Source organism: Dermacentor albipictus, chromosome 7, assembly GCF_038994185.2.
Source record: "Dermacentor albipictus isolate Rhodes 1998 colony chromosome 7, USDA_Dalb.pri_finalv2, whole genome shotgun sequence".
Classification (NCBI taxonomy): Eukaryota; Metazoa; Arthropoda; class Arachnida; order Ixodida; family Ixodidae; genus Dermacentor; species Dermacentor albipictus.
This window is the reverse complement of record NC_091827.1, coordinates 62,006,560-62,025,816: the sequence shown is the minus strand read 5'-3', so window position 1 is coordinate 62,025,816 and position 19,257 is coordinate 62,006,560. Positions and strand designations below refer to the sequence as shown.

Below are 19,257 nucleotides of genomic sequence, written 5' to 3'. Positions count from 1 at the left end.
TTATTTTTTAATTTGTTTTCGTTGAATAGCTATAGGCTAACGTTAGCTGGGCCAACTTATAGATTAATACACGAGTTTCAGAGCGTGACGTCACGAAATCCGTGGCGACATTGCCAACGCGCGCAACGTGCACGAAAAAAAAAAGATAACAGACCTATGCGAGTTTTCCGGAAGTTACTTTTCCCGTGCTGCAGTTCAAAGCGGCGAACAGCTCGGGGGACCGAGTTCCTCGAACGCGTCTTGGCTTAATATAGCGATTCCCATACAAATAATGCTTTCATAGAATGAAAATCATCATATAATATCTTCATTTGCCCGCAATATATATTTCGTTATCGCTGACTAGAATTTAACACGACAAGCATGCGAAGAAAAGACGATTGAAAGAGACACCCAGTGGGAGCCGGCCTCGTATAGTCTTTTCTTGCGGCCGCCGGCATACTGTTTACGCTATAGGTATAACTGCACAACCCTGCGTGGGTACTCGTGGCTTAACAGAATTGAAAAAAATAGTAATAATATGGTATCATATAGTAGTCAAGAAAAATCGTCATTTTTAAAGGCTGTCTTAATAAAGAAGGAACGATTGTGACAGACGGAACGACGCTAGCCGCGAACTCGCCTTCACAGTGTCCTGGCTTTCCGAGAAAGATGCCAATCCGAAGCGACCACATCCCGACAATCCCGTGGATGCAACCACATGGCAGCGGCCAGCTCTCACTTGAGGTAATTATTACAAACTGTATGGAGCGGGCGAACGCAAGTGTCAACAAGGACGCCCGCTCCTTTGACTCGTATTACTAGGATACGCACACGTTTTGTTTACAAACTGTCTGTGTATTTATACTTCGTCGCACGCGGCAACCGATCAATCGACTTTGATTGACGCGCGGCACAAGTTTCACCTCCGCTACACGTGGTGTCCAAAAAGTGGCCTCCGTGACGGACGTCGTTCCCGACCTCCGCCATCTACTCCGCGGCGCACGCGGTCAGCAAAAGCATAGCTAGCCTTCGAGATCGGCTTGTGTTACTCGGACGGATGCCGCTACCGTTGGGGGGCGTGGATTTTGGAAACCACTTATTGCAGAAAACTGTAAATAACGCAGAATAATAAGCGAAACAGAGAAGCTCGAAAGGAATGACGAAACGCGCGCTGGAGTGACAGAAGGCCGTCAATATGCGCACGCGGAGAGAGAGAGTGACGGAGAGAGAAAGAGAGAGAGACACAGGGCCGCGCAAACAGCTGCGACGTCCACACCGCCTTCGTAGCAAGAGCCCTAGGCTCGCGTTGAGCATATATATATATATATATATATATATATATATATATATATATATATATATATATATATATAGAGAGAGAGAGAGAGAGAGAGAGAGAGAGAGAGAGAGAGAGGGGGGGGGGGTCCCGCGCCAGCAGGTTAAGCGCAGTCGAGCACGCAGCAATCGTCGCCGCCGATAAACAACGTCCTATATCGGCGCTGTGGGCTCAAACTACACGGCCAGCTTCACGTCCAAAAACAAAAACAAAAAAATACAGCAGCACATATGGGGCCAGCGGGACATTATATTGCGCAGCGTGTACGTATACATATCAAGACCTCGCGCACAGATGCGCGCGAAACCAAGAATGCAGCTTTTTTTAGCACAAGGCGAGGTCCAAGGAGAGGCTGACACACACGAGCGCAGTATAGTTTCCGCAGCCTCTTCTTCGCCCTCGCCTTGTGAGCAAAAAGCCGCATTCCCGTCCTACCAACTTGCCCAAACAGTCACCTTCGCGAAGCCAAGCTTACCCGATTGGGAGCATTGTAAAGGTTTGGAATAAGGAATAAGGATAACGTCAAGCTTACGACTGAACGTAGCAAAACGGCGAATCTGCAGCCTTGTTTTTTCTCCCTCTCTCTCTGTTTTTTGTGCCACTAACAAACTAAACCTAAAAATGTCATGCGGATCATTTTTTTTTTTTTCCAATCGCCTCGCGGGCCAGCCTTCCGCTGTTTTGAACGGCGGCTATCCTCCACCTCTTCGTGCCACTGTGATCGGCGTTGGCCATTCGAGTGGGTTCACCCGGCATTTTCGCAGACACGCTCGACCATGGTTCCACGTTATGGGCTCGCCGGAATACGCCGTACTAAAGGCCTTGGGCGTAGCCGCACCCGACACATGTACAAAAATGTAAGTGCAATTGTTATGTAAAAAAAACTGACATACTGCGTTCTTTGTGGAAAAAAAACGTTATTACGTTTCTAAGCTATTGGATGCTGTAGTCTTTTCGGTAATGTCAAACAGGGATCCGCGCAGCTGCAGCCAAGGAGACAGAGACGGATTACGTTTTCTTTACCGACGGCGTCATAAAGGTCCATTTTCAACTTTTTTCACTTCGTGGTGCTCCCTGCTGCTTACAATTCCAGGTGTGTATGAGAGCGGATGTTTCTCTCTCTCTCTCTCTCTCTCTCTCCAACTTCTTTGATCTCTTATGATATATCAAACAGGTAGCTGCATACCATGCCTCCCGCTCGGCTAACCTGTTCAGTTATGGTTAGTATTTCTCACACCAGCGTGCACGTATTTTTTGTTTTTTTTTTTGTTTTTCAATAGCGATTGACATAAACGGTTTCCTTGGGTAGCATTCTTGGAATATGCAAGTTAATTGTATGCACGATGGGTACAGGCTATGCGGTGCAAATCGCATAGCATGCGATTGAGTGTTCCAAGAGGCTACGGCACTCGGAGCTTGCGAGCAGTTCGCTTAACTGCCTATTGATGGCGCCCATCCACAAACCGGCGAGGAGCCGGGTCAACCAAAACGCCGTTTGGCGAAACACTCAGCACTGCAGTATACAGTTCATCAGGCTCCTGACAGGAGACGCTGGTTTGTTTTTTAATTGTTTTATTTGTTTTTCCGCACAGAGATGGCCCAAAGAAGCCATTACGCAGCGAAATCTGCGACGAAACAGTGGCGTCATCTGAATCGCTAAATTAGCGCACGTAAATGAATTAATAATAATAATAAAGATAGAGACGGTGGGCAAATTCGGCCTTCACTTCCTGCGGTAGTGCCAGACGTTTTATTTATTTATTTATTTATTTATTTACTTAAACATTATTTAGTCACTGCACAAAGGAAATTACAAGAGACTTCCTAAGAACAGTCTACCGGTCTAAACCGATTCGGTATTCATCTGGCCTTGTATACCGGCTAACGTCAGCTGAGCTGTCCAACGAAAAAGCCTGTTCAGTCGACACAGGTCTGACGACCGAACACTAGATATGAAGGGCGTATATTGCACCATGTGTTTTTTATCTTTTTTTTCTCGTTGGACAGCTTGGCTAACGGTAGCTAGGTCACTCTACATAGTGTTCCCTTCAAAGAGCTTTGCGACGATCCAGCAGGCTTCTGCCGTAATGCCCAAGCTGTCAAAAAAGAAGCGCTAAAGAATAAACCTCCACGCGGTGGAGCCGAATGTAAATATCTTTGAGCTTCAATGTTGCTAAAACAAAACAAAAAAGAAGGAAAAGCAGGCACCCATCATTTGTCGCGATAAATAAGCATGCGATGAGCAGAAAATACCTAAATATTTATGAAAGGCCCGGGGCGCTCTTTCCAGCTTCGTTCTTTAAGCTCCTGAACGAAACGCGCCTCTCTTAAAGAAAAAAAAAACGATTAAGAGGCTTGGCGCTCGTAGTAAACGCAGCCTCATTTGATGCAGCGCAAGCCCAACGCAGGAAGCACGAAAAAGTCAGAAGCAGCAGCCGCTTTACGAGATCCTAAAGTTCACTGAACCCTCTCGCTTCCAAAACACGCACCCAATAACGTCGACCACATCAATTGCAGAAGAATGCCCCCAGAGAATATATGGTAGGAAAAAGGCTGCCCCTACACACCAACTAATAAAACGGAAAGCCCACTTTAAGGTGAAGGTTTTCTTCGGGAGCTCCTACCTAATATGTATGGAAACAAAAATATCGTTTTGCTCGGCAACAACTTGGTCAAATTTGATGTTGTCGGTTGCATTTAAAAAGAAAGGTCAAAATATAGTGACTATTATGTGGATTCCTTATTCAGGCCAACTTTTCTTCACACAAATTTTCAAGTATTTACAGCTTTGTAACTGAGTAATAAAAAGAAAGCTATATCACAGTTATGTAAACTGCATTCAACAATACATGTAAAGCGAACAAAGACTCTGCATTGCACGCCACTCTGTAATGGACCCCTAATTTGTGGTCAGGAGTTTTCCAGAACCTTCGTAAACATTAACAATTTCGCGCAAGCCCTAGATTCATGTATCGCATTTATCCGTTTTAGACACTAACAGATGATGTTTACAGAATTCCGATAACTCTCGATAACGTAGAGTTACAGATTCGTAAACTTCAAGCTTCTATTCTTTATACTTACCAATTTTCGGCAATTTTTTAAAAAATAAAACGAAGTTTTAGATGAGAATGCTGCCACCAGAGTTGCTTGAACGTAACTTTTTTTCTCAAGTGCAGCATATTTCATAACTAGCAGGAAAAAAAATGAACACCAAAGATCCTTTCATTTCACGGCAAACTTCCGCGCCTCTAAGTAGCCGCCTGACCTCACATATTTTATTGCGAAAGCAGTTATACCGAAACTCCAGGCGCATTACTACCCATTACGTCGTTGTCGCCATGATGTACAGCCTAAATTTCAGTTTTTGCTCCCTTTCTTTAGAATTTGCGTCATTTTAGTGCAGGAAGTTATCGAAACTTGGTATGCTGTGTCTCTCACCCTTTTTAAATACAATGTATCCCCTCTTTAGCAACTAACAATCCCAGGAAACGCTGTAAAAGTACCCGACTTCACAAAGAGCTGGTGCGGGAACTTCAAGGTGGCGCCGCCACCCGTCTTTCGGTTTTGCGTCACTTTCCTGGCACACCGAGCCTCTCTTAACGTCAAAAATATACTGGTTTACTTGGTTTCGACAGAAATTCGTTTTACAGGTTAACACAAATCAACTTGTTCGCTGTTCAGAGTGCTGCCAAAACCTGTTAGGGCCACCCGCACGGCGAAGACAGTGAAAAAAAGCCGGCAAAACGTCCAACTTCGCTTTCCGTCGCAACAATATCTGCAGGCGTGACCCGTTCACCTTTCACTGTGCCACAGCAACGAGTATTGCCAGCGCCCTAAGCTAAACGGAAACTATTCTTGCTTCGTAAAGAGAAATCACTCCCACTGTACAATATGGACGCGGGAAAGAAAGAAATGGCGACCAAGCAGTAAGATAACCCTGCGACACGCAACTTTGTCACAATCAACGACGAACGCGCATCTGTCAAGTGCGAGAGGTTAGTTGCACGGAAGATAAGGGAGGCAATGGCCCGGCCTGCCCGCCTCGCAGCGAATGCTATACAAAAACGGGCACATTCCTCGCCCACGTCAAAGTGCTTTCGGCCTGTACACTGTCGTCCTTTATGAAAGGGAACACGCGAGCGCGTGGCCTGCGCTCTGCGGCGGCTGCCCACAGCGCCATCAGCCGACAGCTAAAGAAAGCACGTCCGCTTTTGGCGTCATCTATTGGCAAACGAAATAACCAGTCATGGCCGGTGGGCAAGCGCTGCTCAGATTATGCTCCCTCACCGCTCGCGCAACGGGCGATGCCTGCAGCGCGTCGTCTGCTGGTAGCAAATCGAGCGTGGTGCACGAGCACGATCAAAACGTAGATGCTCTGTCTCTCGCCTTACGCCTGTTGCGCTTCGCCTAAACTAGAGCTATATAGGTGAGGGCGATGCACTCAGCGGAAGGTTTGGTTGTTCTTTATCTATAACTGAATGATACTCTGTATCATTCAGTGATACACTATCATGCGAGCTCTATGGATTCGTCGTAAAACTCGCATTTGCTTAAGCCACAACTGAATACATTTCCAAGAACACAGTATGCAGCATTATAGTTCTCCAGCGAATAAAGGTGTGAATTTTCATGGAAATATGCTTAGCTTCAGCTGTATCGTCCCTGCGTCGGGAATGAAAGTAAAAATACCAGTTTAGACTCGCTCGAGGATAAATTTCAAACCAACCATGCATGGCACTAACCACCGAATTGGAGCGTTTCCGTGCGCCGAATCCGTGCGTGCAGTTAAAAAAGACGACGGTAGCGATTCCCCTCGGCTAAATGGTCACTGTGTGTGCGATAATCGGCAGCAGTCCTTCAAAACCCCTGCATGATTTTCAGCTGAGTGGCAGCGCTATGGTCAGTTCGGTCGGTGGACCAAGTTCGAGTCTATGACCATTTAAGTATGCCGCGGTAAAGATAGCAGTGATAATGTACTAGTTCATACGTGTAAATATGGGCTCCAAAATACTACAAGAGGGAAAGGTAAAATGCTGAACGCCTTGCGTACTGGCGTGATAAAAAGTGATAGGGGCATGTGTAGTTTAATTCCTTATATTTGTGGGCCAGGAGGCAGGTCATTGCATCAACTACAAGGAGGCCACTAAAAGCAGCAAACAGGATCGTTCAGGCCTTCAAGACGGAACGCCGTGTGAAAGACGCTCAGCACAGGCGCTGACCTCGGGCAACAACTGAATACGAAGACCGTGTGATTGTGGCTGCAGTAGCACTGAAGCCGCAGACAACAGTCACTGAAGTACTGAAGGAACTTGGCATTAGGGCGTGCGAGACGACTGCGACGCGCCGCCTCGACGAAGCTGGTCTCAAAAAGAGGATTGCTTGCAGGAATCCTCTGCTTCGAGGCACCAACAAAGCCAAACGCCTGCAGTTTGGGAAGGGCCACGCAGATTGGATTACCTCCGACTGGGAATGTGTTGTATTCACCGACGAAGGTTCATTCACGACCCGGTGGGACCAGAGACAGAGTGTGGCGCCCAGAAAACCGCCGGTAGGTGACGTTTTATCCTTAACGGTAATTATATCACTGTAAGAAATGCTGAAAAAACTCTACCGGGCGGTTACGCTTCTTTATGCATTGTGTGATATTGTAGCCTATCAAGTTCTCTCTGGCGTAGACGCCAGAGAGAACGTGATATTCAAGGCACGGTGTTAGATTACGTTCACCAGCATTAAAGTGTAGTTGCGTTCTCTAATATTACTAATATTATTACGCTCATCAGTATTAGTTCGCATTGAAAGACACTTTAGCACATGCTGAAAGTATAGACACGGAAGAGGAGGCAGTAGGCTGGCAACTGCCACAAACAGAGGCACACCACCAGCCCAATTGCTGTTTCGATATGAGAGAATAGAAAATAGCAAAATAACTTGAAAGAAATAGGAAAGTGAATAAAAACCTAAAACAGTACGAAACGTATACATGAGCAGCCGGCGATAAATGCGCGCGCCATGTAGCACAGCGGAATACCGCATGTTTGGCGTAAAGGAAGGGTATTCGAGATAAGTTGAGTGACTGTTGGTTTGGTGTCAATGCATGAACTAATGAGACTTTTCTGCAGCTACAGACCAGAATACCTCCAGCGAGTGGCTGCAAGTGGGCGTTCAGCAGTGTGCGTGTGGGGCCTTGTGACCAAAAAAGGGCTTGGTCCACTAGTCCGCATAGAGGACAGATTCACGTTTGCCGCCTACTGCTCAATCCAGGACGACGTGATGGTGCCTTGCTTGCTAAATGAGCCCTTCCCGGAAGGTGATTACATCTTCCAGCAAGACAAGTCGCCCATCCACACATCCGGAAGGGTGACAAGCTTTTTCGAGGATCGTGGAATCGACTCTCTAAGGTGGCCGCCCCAGTCTCCAGACCTTAACATTATTGAGAACGTACGGGGCCTTTTGAAAACTGCGCTGGCGGCTCGGTCTGCACGGACTATCGGCCAACGAGCTTTGGGGTGTCACAAAGGAGTGGAAGCGGCTGTGAAGCAACAGATCACTAACGGCCGCCTTGTATAACTCGCTACCCTGAAGAATGGCAGCTGTCGTCGCAGCAAATGGGGACGGCATGAGGTACGGAGAAGTGCGTCGACACAACATATTTCAGATTTTTGTTTTGTTTTGGGGCTCAATACAAAAGAAAAATATACGTATATCTTATATGTCAATAAATGAATTGATATCTGTTTTTGCATTTTGTGCTCTCATCTTTTACATTACAGATACAAGATTCATTAAAATATTTACAAACATTTCTAACATTTCTTTTTTGCTTCAAGTTTCTTACGTAGCATTATACCTTCGCTATCATCACGGTCAGGGTGCTTTGATTGTGCATGGCGTTATAGCATCAAGTGCAGATATAGTAAACGACAGAAAACTTTCTCTGCCGACAGGCAAGTACTTTCCGGGTAAATGGAAATCTGCCTCGAAGGAAAATTTCCGCGACGTTCAGTGATACACTTTCCAAAAAGCAAACCACAACCAAACCTTCCGCTGAGTGCATCGCCTTCACCTATATAGCTCTAGTTTAGGCGAAGCGCAACAGGCGTAAGGCGAGAGACAGAGCATCTACGTTTTGATCGTGCTCGTGCACCACGCTCGATTTGCTACCAGCAGACGACGCGCTGCAGGCATCGCGCGTTGCGCGAGCGGTGAGGGAGCATAATCTGAGCAGCGCTTGCCCACCGGCCATGACTGGTTATTTCGTTTGCCAGTAGATGACGCCAAAAGCGGACGTGCTTTCTTTAGCTGTCGGCTGATGGCGCTGTAGGCAGCCGCCGCAGAGCGCAGGCCACGCGCTCGCGTGTTCCCTTTCATAAAGGACGACAGTGTACATGCCACCGGGCATTGCTCTCACCACGAGGATGAGCGACATGGACCATTTCAAAGCTACGTGTAATGCTAGAAAAACGACACTCGTCTAATGCTGTTACAGTGGCGCAATTGACATATCACTCAGCTGAAAAAAAGAAAAATACTGACGCGATCAGCAACGAAGTCATATTAACAAACTGTTCTCTGCATTATGGACACTCACGCTTGCGACGCCACCTGTCATTTACTTATTATATATAATATATATTATCTATATATATTATTATTTATTTATTTAGTGAAGCGCATTAACGCATTTGTTAGCCTTTGGATTCCGTCTGAAACGTCTTCAAGTTTTCCAGCACTTAACACGGCTACAAGGTTTGGTAAATGTAGCTAGAGCTGTAGATTGTGCAGTAATAAAAGGAATAATAGATAAATGGACGGTGTGCGCACAAGTCATCTGTGATGCCTAACGCTTCGTCACATCGTAACAAGAACGACTTCGTAAAAAACAAAAAAAAAACTCAGCGCCCTTCCACTGTGTCGAGTATGACCAGCGAAGCTGTGTATGTGAGCCCCTTAATGGCGAACTGCACCTCCGCTGCGGGCCGGCCCGGTATTGTACTATCTCCGGGATCGGCCCATGTAGAGTCTTTTTTGATTACCACGCCAACGACACGAAAATTTCCTTGGACGGTAAAGGTATACAGCTTCGCTGTAACCTTTACCAAGCCCACTAACCCCGAAGAGCTCTCACCGGATGAAAAATCAAAGAAAAGAGAAGAAACGATGAAATTTCAAACAAACAAACAAACCCAAAATCAAGTGTTACCGCGGGCGTAGCAGCGCCTAACGGAGGTGCAGTACACACACATTTCCGATCAGAATGCGCCGCAACTACACTGCAGCGCGTCACGTACGATGCCGACAGAATCGCAGCCCACCGCAGCCTTCTTTGCATGCATAACCAAAGGACGCGCAAGGAACGGGCTGCCACGCACACTCTTCTCGCCTGTCAATTCCGTGCAGTGCGTGCATGCCGGAGCCGTGGGTCATAAAGCAGATATACATACACTGCACCACGAGTGTTCGACTCTATACGCGTACCATCTGTTCACGAAACGCTTACCTCCCCGTAGGACCGTAACAGCAGTGCGCGAGCGCGACCTAGTCGCAATGACGCCGTTGCTCCGGCATAATTAATTACGCGGCACCGACAGCACCGCGAGCGAGGAAGTTCCTGCAAACTTTTTGTAAACATTCATCTCTCTCTCTCTACTTCCTCTTATTGTGTGCCCCTTTTGCCACACTACTATTAGCACGTGCCCCTTCCTGCCCACGTCTGGCTAGGAAATTACTCGATGCGGCATGCGGAATTGTTGCGTATACACCTTTCTCTATATTAACTAGTCTCGATAAATATACCGCCGAGTTCTGTGGGCGGTGGACACGCTGACCAACGTGCCGAAGTTGTAAACGCTATCGACTGCGTACAGCTACGATGCCTTCCACACACACACACACACACACACACACACACACACACACACACACACACACACACACACACACACACACACACATATATATATATATATATATATATATATATATATATATATATATATATATATATATATATACATGTGCATGCATGTGTGTGCGTGTGTGTGTGTTTTGAAGAAAAAGAAAACTGCCCTGACGAAAACAGTTCAAACTCTCGAAACCGCTGGCATAAATAAACTAAGTTTTTCGTTTACCCCAATGCTTCCAACGCGTCATCATTTCTTCAAATAATAACCGGCCCATTGATCTACCTTCTCCCGATTTGGGAGGGGGGAAGAAGAGCGGAGTTCGCGTTAGGGCCAGGCTTCTCCTGGAGCGTACGTCATCGTCGACGGCGATCGCGCAAACCGCGAAGCGAGAACTTCCTAACAGTATATATAGGCCCAGCCGCACCTCCTCCCCCCCACCGCGGCACGCTGCACGCAATTAGCGAGGCGCCTGCAACGGGGTGGGGTGGCACAAGCTGCTTCGCTTGTAGGCCGCCCCTTTAGGCTTCGACCGCGCTGCACCCGCGTACTTGACCCAACCGACCAACGCGATGGCGCTGCACGCGTCGAAAGGCGGCTCCGGTAAGGATGCGCACGTCTCCCCATCGAGCTGCGATTCGGCCGGGCGATATGTTTGCGACGACGGCGAGACGAGTCACGCTGTTCGAAAAAATGTGCCACCGACGCGGTGAGTCGGACTGCGGACGCGTATCGACTGAGCCAGGGGTCTCCCGCCTCCTATGTGTTTGTTTGTTTTTCTTCTGCACACGCCGAAGGCAACGACACTGGGATGAAGAGTGCCGCACGGCTTTTATGAGACGGCTTGAAACTGGGCATGCACTCTTCCGTCATTGCCGTTATAGGCCATATAGTTGTTATCGTGTCGTATTTGGAGCACCCAATTCAGTAGGGGAAAAGCACGCAAAAAAAAAAAAACACGCGAAATAGACGGCACGAGCGACATCGTGAATTCAAACCGTATGGTAACCAACTAGCGCGCCTCCCACCCCCTCCCCCGCCACTCTCCCCGCGTATGGACAGTCCTCCTCGTCGTCAGGCAAACTCCTCGTGTCCTCTCATAGTGGCGGGTGTCCTCTCAACCGCTCCCCTGAGCAGCGCGGTTGAGGTGTCCTCTGCTGAGAGATAGTTACTGCGCTGCACTTTACCCCAACCTTTTTTTCCCATCATCAAGAATCTCCTTCTCTCATTAGAGCCGGAACCAGCTGCTGCGCCAAACGAGACCCAAATTTACTTCTAGCATCCTCAGATATTCCTTCATCGTATGAAAGAAAAAAGAAGAAAGGAAAAAAAAAACACTATCTGCCAACCGCACCGCCACTATGCGGATCGAACTCGACACCCTGGTGGCGATGCACCGTCGAGAGCCGCGAAGCGCTGCCCGCTGAACAATACCGTGGCACAGAGTCGCATCCCCTGCAGCGACTGCTTTCTCGCAGAAGCGGAAGCCAATCTCGAAAGCCGCGCTTTTGTGCACTGCCAACGCCGGAAGCGACTGTAGGAGCCGGAATCACATCGTAGCCGCCATTTTCATCCCCGTGCATGTATTGACAATGTGTGCGGGGCTGATAACGAGCACGTCGTGGAAGGTTTGAAGAATCATCACCCAAGCACTGCACAGTTTTGGGGCGCTAAACTCCACAAATAGTGTGTGTGTACACACACATCATATATATATATATATATATATATATATATATATATATATATATATATATATATATATATATATATATATATATACGCAGGAAAGAGACGACGAACTTTTTGGAAGACTTCCTTTACTTAACGTTTTCGGCTGGTGGACCAGCCTTCGTTAGAGTACAGTAACGCATGTACATGTACGCATATATATATATATATATATATATATATATATATATATATATATATATATATATATATATACTATTTGTGCGGGGTGTTGTGGGCCACGCAGACTGAGCGATGACGCCTGTTGACGTATTTCGGAAGCGATGCAGGAACAGCCGATATTGCAGCGAACAGAGACGCCATTGTGCGCGTAGGAAATCAGACCGCGCCGCCACTGAGGAGATGGCCCCGTCCGCCGTGAGCAAAATGCTGTCGTCGCAGTAAATCAGCTAAGAGCTCCGAAGTGCGGAAGCCTGCCAATTATGTGTTGTTGTCTCTTCTCTATAATAACACGTGCCTATAAGCCTACAACGAAAGCCTAGCACGAGTCATAGTACGGCGTGTTGTTGCCTTTGCCGCGCAGAAATACCGAGAAGACGGAAGCGAGACGATTGAACGCGGAAATGAATTAAGGCGCCGTGCCGTAACGAAACGCAAAGTACCTTCCATTAGGAGGACATTAGGGAACGTTTTATTCGAGGTGTTCCGTAGGTGCAGGGCGTATTTCATTATAGATCAGCCTCTCTACGTCAGCGCGCCACAAAAGAAAGAAGGAAAATAAAAAAGGGAGAAAAATGAAAGTGACCACACAAGAAAGTGCTCCGGAAGTTAATCACTGGGCTACCTGTTCGAACAAACTGCTCCGGAAGTTAATCACTGGATTACCTGTTCGAAGGGAAGTACACTCTCCTTAAAGGATAGGCAAAATAAAAACGAGTTCTCCCAACTCAATCAAGCCTTAACTTTATGATACCGAACGACGGTGTCCCAATAAAACGATCAACTTGGCTGCAGGCTCTATGGCACGACCCGTGAGAGCCGGTCAGTCTATATAGCCCCGAGAAACTTCCGGTCACGTGGCCACATATCAGTATAACATGCTTGAAAAAAAAAAAAAAACGGGTGAGCGGTATTTTTTTTTTTTTAATAGGAAGCTTTAGCTCGGCAATATCTCATTTCCCTATATTCAACACACGTAAAACACAGAAATTCTTTCATAGGACAACCATTGCACTAACAACTAAATTTGTTGCATATGATAGTTATTTAATGCCGAGCAACTCTAAGAAAAATAATTTTTGATTAGAACTTCAAATTCTAGCTACAAATATAGCCGAAAATAATTAAGTATATATGAACTGTAGAAGCAGGAAGTTTAAAAATCCGTACCTCTGCAGCGAAGACAAATGTCGCAGTTCTGTAAACTACATCTTCGACCATCCGCAACGGACAAGCATGATATATGAACTTGACGCTTACGTGAAACTGTTACATCGTTTACGAGGATTTAGCGAAAGTACTGCTCACAAATTAGTGGCGCACTTTTTGTCCGCTTCAGATGTATTATTGGTGAAGCTTACAGAATCGGGAAATCGTTTTTCTTTTTTCTTATTGGCGAGTTACGTAGATGTAAAATTGATAAATCAATTTTCTGAAATTTCGAAGAATTTTTGTAAAAAAAATGAATGTTGCCTAAATAAAAATTACGCTTTCTACAGTCGCTACATTTTAGCTGTTCCATCTGACAAGCGTCACCAGATATCAAATTCGACGCACTGATTGCCGATGAAAACTATTTCTCCGTTCCCATGTATTTAGGTAGAAGCCCCCGAGCTAAAGCTTCCGTGCAGGGTGTCTCCTTTAACTTCTTTTTTTTTTTTCCAAATAAAAGGGAGACGGCATCATGCATCAAGTATAATATGGATAATTTTCTCGTATATGATCCGGGAAAAGTGAGTCCTAAATTTGTGAATGCCTGCAGTGTAAACGAGTTAAATGCATTCGAGCTCCTGTTACATTTATTTATTTATTTATTTATTTATTTATTTATTTATTTATTTATTTATTTATTTATTTATCTATTTATTTATTTATTTGCTTGTTTACTTTGGTGCACTGCTGATCCCCGTAATCGTTTCATGTCCCCAAATTTAAGCGCCTTAATGTCGATGAGAACAACAGGAACGGTGAAATTAAGGGCCCATAACATTTTCGCACGTCTCGTTAATAAAATTTAATTGACGGGGAAAACTGGCGAGGAGGCGAGCCACGACAGAAGCCTATCCTACCCGCGGAGAGAGAGAGAGAGAGACGGCCGAAGAGGGAACAGAAAATTGGCAACACCACCAAAAGCGAAAAGGCCGCTGCTTTCCACACACATGAAGTGAACAGGGGCGCCATGATTTCTGGCACCGTCTTCTCAGTCGCTGGCTCGAACTCGCTCTCACCCGGCGACAGCATATCCGTCGAAGCCTGTTCGTGGCTCCTGCTGGAAGTAGCAGAAGACAGTCGACGTGCCGGAATGCACGGGTGACAGACAATGCAGGTCACGTGACTAAATATACACACAAGGCCGCCTGACACCTGGCGCCCTGGGAAGAACAACAGCGGCAAATGTGGAGCGACCCATCCGAAACCACCGCTATGTACCATCGGGAGAAGAAAAAAAAAATGCGCGTTTGAAAGAAACGTCGCGATAAGAGGGTGGATGTGAACTACGGGCGTACCTTGCATTTCTCTTGCTTTTGATAATGTTGCTTTGTCTCTTTATACAAAAAAAGACATAGTATGCAACAGTGTTTGGTGCTGGGCACGTGGGTGCATATAGCTTGGAAAAACGACAAAACCCAGCCTTCGAAGACACGTACCCAAGGAGAAAAACACAACCGCGGCACTCACACACACAATGGGTTGAAGATAAATGCGCACGGTATTAGTCGGCCCGCGCCTTCCGTGCGTTCTCTCCCGTATCTTATCGCTGAACTTGCACGACAATCGAATAACTCTATAGTCCTCTCTGCGCGCTGATGGATTTCTCGTGACGTCGTGTGGCGTCCGTCGATCAGCACCTAACATTTCCGAAGCTGCCTCGGAAGTAAGCAGCATCGCTTCAAAAGTTACACATCGTTCTTATTTTATCTTTTTATCATTCACCATTAGTACAGAAGAAGGTCCCGGAGTTACAAGAACTGTCAGGGGGACCTCCTATTAGTACTTTAACAGTGCAGGAATTAATACATTATGGTAACATAGCAGCGACAGACACGAGAAACACGAAGTCAATAAAGCAAATAAACAAATACAAAAATGTGCTTACAATAATTGAAGTTCAAAATACAAGCAAATGAAACCGATACAGCGTATGACTAAATAAATATGTAGTAATTGACACGTTATGGAAAACATAGGAAAGACACATATCAAAGAAGACGACGTTAATGTAACAGATAATTAGAAACAAATATATGCTTACAATACGCAAAGTACAAATGTTATATAGACTATGCGACAAAAAATTTAAAACGCCTAAAAAAGGAGAAAAAAGAAGACAAATGGAGATATAGAATAAAAAATAAACAAAAGCTATCGATACATTGGGTAAATACAGAATCATTGAAAACTGCAAAATAAAATTGTACACAATATATACTTAAAGTAATGAATCAGTAGCCAGCAGTGTCGTTAGTAAATATTTTTTCGTACATCTCCTGAATGTTAACGTTGTGCGGCAGGCTTTAATATGGGGTGGTAGTTTGTTCCAGTATTTAATGGCCGTAAAGAGGCAAGTAAACATTCCATAATTAGTGTTTATTCGAGGGAGTAAAAAATTGTTAGAGGAAAATCTCGTACTGTTAGTGTTGTTGAGAGCACAGTTATTAAAACCTTCTATTCCGATAAACACCGGGCGTCTCGAGTCAGCGCTGTATACGGCAGTGTGGCGAAGTTCAATGAGGTGCTGACTGCCGACTAGAAAATGAACTATATACCTTACTTTTTTTTTCTCTCTCTCTCTCTTTTCTGCGAGAAAGACTGATTCTCGTTAAAGAGTACACGACGTGAAACAGGCTCGCGGCGTCAAGAGAAGGCCTCGTGCATACCAATTAGTCGACTTCCAGGCCCACAATGTGCATATCGGACGCAGCGCGGCGCTATGCATATATACTTACTGACATACAGATTATGCACCGCACTTCCCGGGCTGCAGTCCGCACACGGGAGGAATTCAGCGTAAAAGTAAGGCTTCCGGCAAGTTCGCAAACATTAGCAATCGGTAACCAAAAAAAAAGGGAAAAAAAAAGTATCGTTAAGTAGTAAAATTGGCTGTTCATTATACTGCATATCACTGGACTTTTTTGGTTAAGTTCGCTATTCGATTTAAAAAGACAATGAGAGGGGCTGCTTTGTGGTCGCTCGGATTAGTCTTTTTGTTTTTCTTGCGCTAGTGACGACGACGAAACATGAATAACGCAGACAAAGGAAATGTGCAAACGTGATTTGGCACGTTAAAACGTCCCAGGCGCAGTCGGGCGTCCTCCTCCTTTCAAGCGCGCCGCGCGATCTTAAATGAAACAACTGTACGTCCGCACGGCACGACACTTCTCAACTTTCATAAGCAGGCACAATTGCCCGACCACCGTAGGAAAGAAACGATAACACCGAATACGACTTTGCATTCGAGCACACGACACAGCATCGCTGGGCGAAGGAGGACGCCACACTCCACACCGAACGTAAGCTATATATACATACACACACCCCGACACACTGTTTTCGTACTCCCGGGAAACACTTTTTTGCGTCGTCAACTCTGCATTCAGACAGAAACCAATGCGAATCGGGCGAGTGTGACTGCCATGCACGTCCTATACACGCGCAATGTGAAAGAGAAAACGAACCATAACGGTTTTTTTTTTTTTCTTGCTCCTACAGCGTTGACCAAAGACGAAACACGCGGACGGTGGATACGACGACAAGACTACATAATACAGCTACAAGTGGGAACGCATTAGTAAGATCTTGATGAGGGCTAGTTGGTTCATACTTAGAACTGAGGTGAGATGTTTGTGAATAAGATGTGTGAACTGAGATGTTTTGTGAATGATGTGCGCATGCCTATGCTGATGAAGCTATAAATGTCCGGTGATTTTCAAATAAACTTCCAGTTGGCAGTCAGCGCTTGCCTGTGGTATTTGTTTCCTTGTGTCCTCGTCTTTTTCGCGCTGTTTCACCTCAGTTCTAAGCGGGAGCGCTTCGCCGCAGAACCCATCGAACCGCGCAGCTACAAATGACAACATCCACAGGCGCACACGCGCCTACCGGCTTGCCGCTCTGGTGTTATCCTACAACGCCACGTAACAGTCACCCGCAAACGTTTACGAGACGCGGTATTTGCGAAAGAGCCAAATTTCCGCGAAGCCTGCGCGCGTAGCCTCTAATTAAAAGCTCCGATGCGCAGCAGTTCTCGCGAACTACACTGCGATCCCATAAATTAGAAGCGCTATACGCCTTGACAGAGCAGACATCCGCATTTGTCGTGAAAGCCGTGCCCCGTAAACTTTTGCGGGTGACTGTGCGTGCACACTCCCCGTGGGCCTTTTAATTTCGCGCTCTCTCCAAAATTACTTCATTCTCGCTACAGTTTATTTCAAACGAAGACGAACTATTTCGTCCGTATAGTACTCTATGTGGAGCGTTCATATAATCGTTGTAAAGAACGGCGGGTTGCACAACAAGATTGTCACCTTGCCACCCGATTACGACAAGGGGTGCAAGACGCGCACCTCCCGCTCTCCACCTCTCCGTGCTGCAGCTGCGAGGCGTTCAAAGAAGCGACCTTTGCGCTGGAACCCGCCGCCTTCCTCCAGCCCCTTCGACATGGTGACGGGACGAATTCGGTGTGTGGACAATGATTCTAGAGTTCCCCAATGCGGAGCTGATTTGACACGCCTGAAGAAGCTACCGCGGGAACGTCTTATTTTTGTGCTTCTCACGGTTTGGAGTGGCTCGGAACAATGAGCGACGCGCGATCGACAACGTCGATTTTCCGGAACGGCACCACCTTCAACGCCGTCGCTTGGGCTTCGGAATGTGTGTGCCTTTGTGTCTGTAAACTGGTCTTCAGAGCAGCTGCGAGTTGGTGGTGTGTAAACGAACAGCCGCCGCGTCGTAGGACCAGCGGATCGAGTGTATAAAAACTGTGGTTGTGCGATTGTTGGACGCACTTCTCTTGAGCAGTCATGTTAGACTGAGTCGCTTCTCTCATGCAGTCATGTTGGACTGTTACTCTTTTTCTCAAACAGTCATGTTAGACTGAGTTAATTTCTGTAAATAAACCCCTTTTTCCTCGTTCTCGATGAGAAGCAGTTCTTCACTTCATCAACGATCTCAGCGTAAATAAGGTGGACGACGGCATGGGCCAGCTACCTTCGAATTCATGCCGTACTCCAATCTTGGCAAAGGACCACGGACGAAGGGATTGAGCCCCCAATCCTGACAACTGGCTGACAGCGGTGAGATGGACTTTGCGACATGGTGCTGTATCTGCGGTGAGTGCTTGGTTTTTGCTTTGACTTTCTAGGCTTCATTTTGTGGTTGTTCTGTTTAGAACAGTAGGGAAGCTAGATTGTTGTGTGTTAGCTAGGTTGTGTTTTCCTAGCTAGATTTAGAGAGCAGAATCAAGGCAGTAAAGCAGCAGTCATGGAGTTAAGGACACTGCTGAGAGACGAGTTGTTGATTGTTGGTGAGGAACTGGGCCTAGATGTACGTAAGGAAATGCTAAAATCAGAATTATTGCATATCATTTCCGAACAGGCCAGTGAGGAAGAAGTTGAACTGGGGTTTGAACTTCTGAAAAAGAGAGAAGAACGAGAGAGAAAAGAAAGGGAGGAACGCGATAAAGATCGCGAGTTAAGAAAAATGCAACTTGAACTTGAAAGCAAACGTTTGGAGTTGTCTCAAGGAAGTGAAGGCGCTCTGGGACGATCAAGTGAGGCAGAATCATACCGCATGGACAGGCTATTAAAGCCATTTGAGGTCGGGACCGACATAGGCTTGTTCCTATGCAATTTTGAAAGGACTTGCGAGAAGATGAACTTCGGCCCGAGTACATGGCCACAGCGGTTGCTGTCTATGTTGCCGTGTGAGGCGGCGGAAGTAATCGCCAGACTGAGTGTGCAGGATGCATATGATTATGCAAAAGTTAAGGCTAGTCTCCTGAAGAAATACCGCCTTTCAGCCGAAGCTTTTCGGCAAAGGTTTAGGAGCACAGGCAAGAAAGATAGCGAGGGCTATCCGGAGTTTGCGTATAGCTTAAAGGCCAACCTAGTCGAGTGGCTTAAAAGCGCG

At 46.3% G+C, this 19,257-nt stretch overlaps 1 protein-coding gene and 1 long non-coding RNA gene across 8 annotated transcripts in view; one reads left to right on the top strand and one right to left on the bottom strand.

Moving 5' to 3' along the window:
• The window catches only part of Snap25 (Synaptosomal-associated protein 25kDa), a 413,499-nt gene that overhangs the window by 376,697 nt on the left and 17,545 nt on the right, over positions 1-19,257 (bottom strand). The gene's annotated exons all lie outside the window — the stretch shown is intronic.
• LOC135904789 (uncharacterized) lies at positions 1,730-8,063 on the top strand. 2 transcript variants are annotated; one of them, XR_010565207.1, is made up of 4 exons: positions 1,730-2,175; positions 2,290-2,411; positions 6,707-6,869; positions 7,441-8,063. It is a non-coding gene; the product is annotated as an uncharacterized lncRNA (long non-coding RNA). The 2 variants fall into 2 exon arrangements; XR_010565206.1 differs by lacking the exons at positions 1,730-2,175; positions 2,290-2,411 and having other exon boundaries at positions 5,432-6,869.